This window comes from Gossypium hirsutum, chromosome A13 (genome assembly GCF_007990345.1).
Source record: "Gossypium hirsutum isolate 1008001.06 chromosome A13, Gossypium_hirsutum_v2.1, whole genome shotgun sequence".
Lineage (NCBI taxonomy): Eukaryota > Viridiplantae > Streptophyta > Magnoliopsida > Malvales > Malvaceae > Gossypium > Gossypium hirsutum.
Window position 1 is genome coordinate 32,051,445 of NC_053436.1, and position 8,216 is coordinate 32,059,660.

The following is an 8,216-nucleotide window of genomic DNA, read 5'->3' on the forward strand; positions in this document are numbered from 1 at the left end:
CACATACTATTGCCATTGACTTAAATTTTAACTTAAATACTTTAATATCCAATACATAAGCAAAGTAAGTACTATAACCCCTTTTCAGCGCATTTCTGTGTTAACATTATTAATATCACAAAGAAAAATCATTCAATCTTCTCTGATTCAGAACAAAACATTTCATTATCTTGACTTTGCAATATAATATACTTTTGCTTATAATTTACCATAGCATCATGCAGAATTAACCATTCCATTTTCAAGATCACATCAAATAGTAATTACATCAAATCGATCAGAAAACAGTAGTATCATTATTAAACAGTTCATATAGATCTTATCAGCCCATAAATATTGATTCGGAAAATTTAATGCTTCAACCCATATTTAGTAAACTCATCAGGTAAATCTTTAGTGGATACCAGACTCATGCAGTCATAGGAATAGATCAACCAAGATCAATTTAAAATAATCATATCAGTGTCGGTAAAGAAAAAAAGTACCTGTAATAACATCCAGTAGAGATAAATCTCCTTATATACAATTAACATATGCCCTGGCTGATGTTTATTCTCTAGATTTTACAGTGAAGTCCTTTGTCATACTTCGACTTTCACTCGTATTTCTGAGATTACAGGGTGACCTACCTTTGATAACTGCGTTATTCGGTCTTAAACTCTGAATAATATCTTTTTCAACTTCTCCAAGCAATCACTAAGATAATGATCAAAAGAATCATATCCAACACATATTCCACTATTTATTCTACGTTCTTCAACTTTATATCTTCATTTAAACCATCTTTAACAATTTGTACCATACATTCTCTGTCGAAATACATCCTCTAATATATTTATTCAATCAGACAAATTCCCTTCGGATACAGTTACAATCATATAACTCTATTTAAGCTTCAGGAATTCTTTACATCTCTGATCAAGAAATCTCTGACTGTTATATATTTCTTTCAGAACTCATTTCGAAAAATTTCCAAATAACCCTTTCTTAATTACAACATAAATCAATATTTTCCACCACTGGTAAGCTGAATCTTTTAACAGAAATATCATTCTTTTCTAACATCTAATCAATGAACAGAACAATTCATTGACAGTCTTGATAAAATTCTCTAACCAGATTTCAGTTCTTTCAAGATCATTTTTAGCTGAAATTCTCAACTCTTCCACACTATATTTACGAAGTATTAACAATAGATAACTTACCCGTTCAGACAGGCCCTGTACCTTAAAGTACTTCGGGAACCGATTGAGAAACAGGAGGGGTAGATATCGTAACAGACACAGTTCATTTCTACTCACTAAAGACCATCAGTTACAGTTCTAAATAATTATGTATCATTTCTTTCTCTATTATTATCAGTCAACATTCAGTAATTAATTACTCATTGAATTAATTCTCAATATTACCAATTCAGTTTCCATCTATTTCACGAAACTATTCGTTTCCAGTATACATTTCATAATCAATACCATCGATATATGCATTTAAAATTTTTAACTATAAAACAGTAACAAACAAATATATCAGCATCCAATCCCAACTCAATTTCGACTTAATTATGGCATGTAACTCTAGACTCCTTTCTGTATTCGACTTAATCCTAAAATCGGCTAAACTCGGTTAGCTCTGATACCACTAAATGTAACACCCCTAACCCAGTCCCGTTACCGAAACAGGATTGCAAGGTATTACCAGACATTTTAGTACATTTGTACTTAAAACAAGAATAAACGAAATTCTATACATCTAAACATAGATTTAATGGGCCCACAGTATTTATTATACACAATTAAAATAAACAGGGGCTCGATCGGAAGCTTAGTAAATTTTTTGTACAATTTCAAATTTTCCTCTTTGAAAACAGTACCATACGCCCGTGTGGCTAAATTAACATGCCCGTGTGGCTTGGGACACACCCGTGTCCTCAGCCCGTGTGTAACACTGACTTTTTAACACGGTTACAACACATGTTCGTGTGGCCTACCCGTGTACTAAACTGACTTTAAGGTACAGCCATAGCAACCATGGCACACGCCCGTGGACTAACTTGGTTGTAACCATTTAGGTGCAGGGGACACACGGCTCAACAACATGTCCATGCGCAAGCCGTGTGTCTCACACGGTCTGGTCACACACCCGCGTACCAGGCCGTGTGGACTCAATAATGAGTATTTCACACTTTACTATCCAACCCTACAAATTTCAATCCATAACCAATACAAATACCAGTACTAAACCAATCCAAACACATTTTATATACTATCTAATTCTTAACTTTAAACACTTATCATGTATCATTATCAATTATCAATTTACTTATTTCATTATTACAATCACAATCCAATCTAACACACTTAAGATATCCTAGGTACATGCATTTATCAACAATTAACATGCTTTACCTTATTGAGTTCGGGATTGGCCTGGGATGCTGATTTAACGATCTAACTTTAACTTAACTTGCACACGGAAACAAACCGTACGCTGAGTATGAACACAGTGGTATTTCTATAATCCGAACATTTAAAACATAACATACACTTATTGTCCTATAATAATCATAAATATTCATTTATTCATTTCATAAGTAATTTCTTTACAACTTATTCAACCTTCATCATCTAATAACTTGATTAGCTTTTTCATTTAAATTCTCAACAATAATATTCTCCATTCATATGTCTTACTCATGTTTCTGTTCACTATTCAATATCAGTAAACATATTTCAGAATTGATTAATTTATCAGTTTCTTTCAGTAACATTTAGTCAATTGATAACAATTAGTTATCCAGTAACGATTATTCGTTCAGTAGCAATCCTTTACTTAGTAGCAATCAATTATTCGATTACAGTCAGTATTTTCAATATCAATCATTTAATAATTATTATTTAGTATCAGTCAATCATTTATTCAGTAACAGTCAAATATTCGGTAGCAGTCAATTTTTCAGTACCTTTATTTGTCCCTATTAACATGACTCGGACCTAGACGGATACACGGATCCAACCTACACACCGGGGATAGTATACAGTGTTTCATCGGCCGAAGCCGGAATACACCGTAGGGTAACATAACAGTAGCAGTAACAGTCACAGTCAGGTACAGAGTACCTCTTCGGAACGAATCCGGAACAGTCACAGTAGTCAACACATATAGTGTCTCATCGACACACAGTCGGAATATCCCTAAACACTTCCAGTCCTATGGCATGCCAATTATATCCGACAAGCACGACACTGTTAATAGGGCATTCAGTAAACTTTCAAATTTTCAATTTCATTCGTAATTTAATTTCAATTCAATTTAATACATTTTTCCATATCAATCTACATGCAATTCAGTTGCAATACAATATACATTTTGATTAATTTCAATAATCATAAAACACAATAATGCTTACCTTAATTACTTACCATAACATTCAATCAAAATATAATAATTAACAATTAAATTTTACCTTTTAATGCATCACCCTATACATTAAATAATAAATTCAACAATTAAATATTAAGTTCGGATTATAGAAACACAAACCGTGATTTCCGAGTTAACCATCGTTGACCTCGTCTTTTCCTTTCTTAACCGAGAATTTTCCGGCACCTTGTTAGCAATTAAATCTTCAAACCTCAAAATCTCAATTTTTTTTTTCTTTCTTTCCTTTCTTTTTCCTTCTTTCCTTCCCTTGTTTCGTCCCTGCTCTCTATTCTTTCTCCCTTTCTTTTTCTTTTCTTTTGTTTCTTTATTCTTTTATTTCATTTACTTTATATGTATATAATATAATAACAATAATAAATATCTATTTAATAATCAATACATTTATTTACTTATACTTACACATGTAACATATCATCATCATACATTTGTCATGTTTTAATTTATTTATTACATAAAAATCTTATAATATAATTATTTAATTAATAAATATCTTTTATAATTAAATACATATATTACAAATGTATGTATTTTTATTTATACACTTGTATCAAATCATATCCACACATTTGTCTTTATTTAATTTATTCATCATATAATATCAATTTAATAATAATAAATACATTAATATTTACTTAAATAATAAGCAAATACATACATGCATTACAATTGTATGTATAATATTTATTACACTTGTATTTTATTTTTGCCACACACTTGGCATTCAGTTTGGCTTATTTACTTATTTAGTCCCTTCAATTTTCTTTATTCTATAATTAAACTTTCACACTATATTCAATTTAATCCTTTTATCCAATTATCCTTAATTTAAGCTAATTCACTTAATTAAACTTTAATTAACCACTCACTTAACTTTGTAAATATTTATAATAAATATTTACGAATCTATTTTTCAGAAATGAAGACCCGAAAATACACTTTTCTAATAACCGTAAAGTTCGGGTCATTGCAAATGAAATTACAATCCACTATTTTAGGACCTATTTTCATTTGCTTTGGTAAAGGAACCATTACCTTTGCAAGACACCCCTACACTTTCAAGTAGTTGTAGGAAGGTTTCCAACCCTTCTATAACTTATATGATGCCTTATTCTTTTTCTTGCGGGCACCTTATTTAAAAGGTAATTCGTTGATAAAACAACTTCCCCCCACATGTTTTGTGACGATCCAAAACTTTCTAGCATTGCATTCATCATTTCCTTTAGGGTTCGATTTTTTCGCTCTACTACTTCTTTGGATTGAGGAGAGTATGGTGGTGTCATTTCATGAATAATATTATGTTGTGCACAAAATTTACCAAATAATTCAACATATTCACCACTACGGTCACTTCTCACCCTCTTAATTTTTTTATTAAGTTAGGTTTCAACTTCTTGCTTATAGCGAACAAATTTCTCTATAGCTTCATATTTGTTTTTAAGCAAATATACATTGTAATATTTTGTGCTATCATTAATAAAGGTAATAAAATATTTATTCCCTCCTTTAGTTTGAATAAACTTTAAGTCACAAATATCACTATGTATTAGATCAAGTGGTTCAATATTTCTTTCAAATGAAGACCTTGTTAGTTTTGCCTCAACACACGTTTTACACTTATGATTATAATTAATGTGAAATGAAGGAATGTACTATCAGTTAATTAATTTATATAAAGTATCAAAATTAACATGTCCGAGCCGACCATACTATAATTAAATGACTCAAACATATAAATAGAAGAAGAAACATCATTTTTATTCATAGTATTAGCTTTTACAGAGACAACATTGAGTTTCCACATATCATTTAATACATATCCCCTTCCCACAAATATTTCCCATTTTGACAAAACTAACTTTTGGGATTTAAATATCATCCTAAAGCCATGCATACTTTGGAGGGTCCCAGAGACAAGATTCTTGCGTATATCAGGCACATACAACACATTTTGAAGTTTCAACTATTTGTCAGAAGTCATCTTCAAAATTATAGTGCATTTCCCCTTGATCTTGAAAGTTGCAGTGTTGCCCATAGAGAGCTTCTCCCCTTTCTCACAAGGAACCAACTTAACAAAAGAGTCCTTGTTACAAAAAATATGACACGCGGCACCAATATTAAGCCACCATTCTCTTGGATTTGAATAAACCAAGTTGACTTCAGAAATCACAGCATAGAGGTCAAGATTAGATACTTCCTTAGAAATATTTTCCACAGTGTTGGCCTCATTTGTTCTGACCCTCTTTGGAAGCCTACAATCGGATGACTTGTGTCCTATCTTATTGCAATTAAAACTTTTTCCTTGGAATTTTGGCTTCTTGAAGACATCACCTTTTGGTTCTAGTTTAGACCCAGTATGGGAATGTTTTCTTTTCTTGGAGTCCTTTTTTACTTCCACTATATTTGCCTTGGAAATGTTAAGACCGGTTGCTTTGTTTAGCTTTTTAGTTGTACCTTGATTTTCTTCTTCAATTCAAAGTCTGACAATCAGATCTTCCACTGTCATTTTCTTTCTCTTATGCTTAAGATAGTTCTAGAAGTCATTCCAAGTAGGGAGAAGGTTTTCAATAATGGTTACCACCTGAAAAGATTCACTTATAAGCATTCCTTCTGCGAGAATACCATAAATGATCAGTTGGAATTCCTGCACCTGATTTACAACAACTTTAGAATCAATCATTACAAAGTTTAAGAACTTGGCAACCAAAAATTTCTTAGCACCAGCATCTTCAATTTTGTATTTATGGTCTAACGATTCCCATAATTCCTTAACCATTTTCTTGATATTGTACACTTCATAAAGTTCATCAGATAAACTATTCAAAATGTAGTTACGACATAGGAAATCAGAGTTGTTTCATGCTTCGACAATATTGAAAGCGTAATAGCATCTTCCTCATCCTCTCTAAAAATAGGAGGATCATCCTTCAGAAATTTTGTCATATTCAACATGGTCAAATAGAACAACATTTTCTATTGCCATGCTTTAAAATTCTCTCTGGTAAATTTCGTAGGCTTTTCGTTGTGACTCATAGTCACAAGTAATGTTTGGTTCGCAACTTGAGCCTGAGCAGCGACAATCGCCTTAGCCTTTGAATTGGATGAGTTTTTTTTTAACGTATGAGACATTTTTCTATAATTTAAATGAAGAACCAGAATCCGTAAATAAACTAAAATTCGAAACAGAAGTATAAACCAACCTAAATAAGTTACGATGGTAATCAGTATTCCTTAGATTAAAACTACTACAAATCATTTGTATTAACATTGTAAGAAAATATAATATCGTATGTAGTATTAATATGTGAGTAATAATAATAATGCAATACAATGTAGTAGCAGTAACACAACATAATATCTGTAATTAGACAGAGTTGAAAATTAGAAGAAGAATTTTGTTGAGGCTTGTATGAACAGTTTCCTTAAGACATATTCGACCTCTCCTCGATGCTTTGAGTAATGTTGGACGCCTGTCTCCCAAGACACAACAACAAATTATCACAGTAGTAACACAATAATAATGATAAATCGAACACAATATTGTCTTTCTCTATCACCAGGAGGAATAAATTTAGAAGGAATTTTCGATATTGATGGTTTTTTTTTTTTTGTGATGTGTTTTGGAAGTCTTTTATCTTGGCTTTATATAGATGAGATGAAATGAATGAAGAGATTTAGACCGATTCATGAAGAGCTCTATTGAAAATTTAATAGATATAAGTGAACAAGCACAATGAATGAAAAGATGCAATATTAAAACCAAAGCAATGAGTTTGTTCACCAAGAGATACAATTATTCAAAAGATACAACTGTTCATCAAGAGACAAAACTATTGTTTAATTTGAGCATTAATTTATCATTCATCACTCAACAATTTTGAGCATATTATATAGAATATAAATCCATAATTTATTATTCAAACCTTCAATTTTATCAATAAAATAATACACCTCAAAGTTCCAAAATATCCATTATTTTCCAATAATGCTAACGTACAAAAATTAGTTTTTAATAGCAAAAATTGATAAAATTTTTAATAGAAGGACCAATTTGCTATTTGACCTAATGTATAAAGACTAATTTGTCCATTTTTGAGTAGAGGGGGCAAAATGCAATCGACTTCTAGTATAAGGACCTCTATGATACTTTTTTCGTAGCCAATACTATAAAGGTAATGTATAATAATATAAAGGTAATTTATTGTTTTTCTTACTGAATTTAATATGTATTGGTATTGATCTATTTTGGTGTACCACTTTCAAATTTTAAAATAAAACAAAACAAAATGATAGTTGTTTTTATTGAAGAAATGGGAGACCATGTAATGACTCCATTGATTTATCGATAAAATCCTGGTAAGGATAGACAATTACATCTAAAACACAAGAAGGAAAAATAATAATTTAAAACAATTCAAAATTAGGATAAAAAATAATAACTTTATTTGAATATTTCAAAGGAAAATTACATGTATAATTTAGAAATCAAATTGTGAATTAAGCCTAAAATATTTAACAATCAAAGATAAAAAATTTGTATTAAAATTAGAGTGAACAAAACTTGATTTGATTAAAAAAATGAAAAAAATTGAATTACAAATTAATTGAATCGAGTTGTTCGAGTCAACTTGAATAAATAATTTTAATTTCGAGTTCGAGTCAAATGAATAATTTTGGAAACTAAATAAGTTAATTAATTATTCAAGTTTAATATTTTCTAGAGTATCTTGTTTATTATTATTATTATTATTTTGCTTTGAAAAAGTTTTCAAATATCA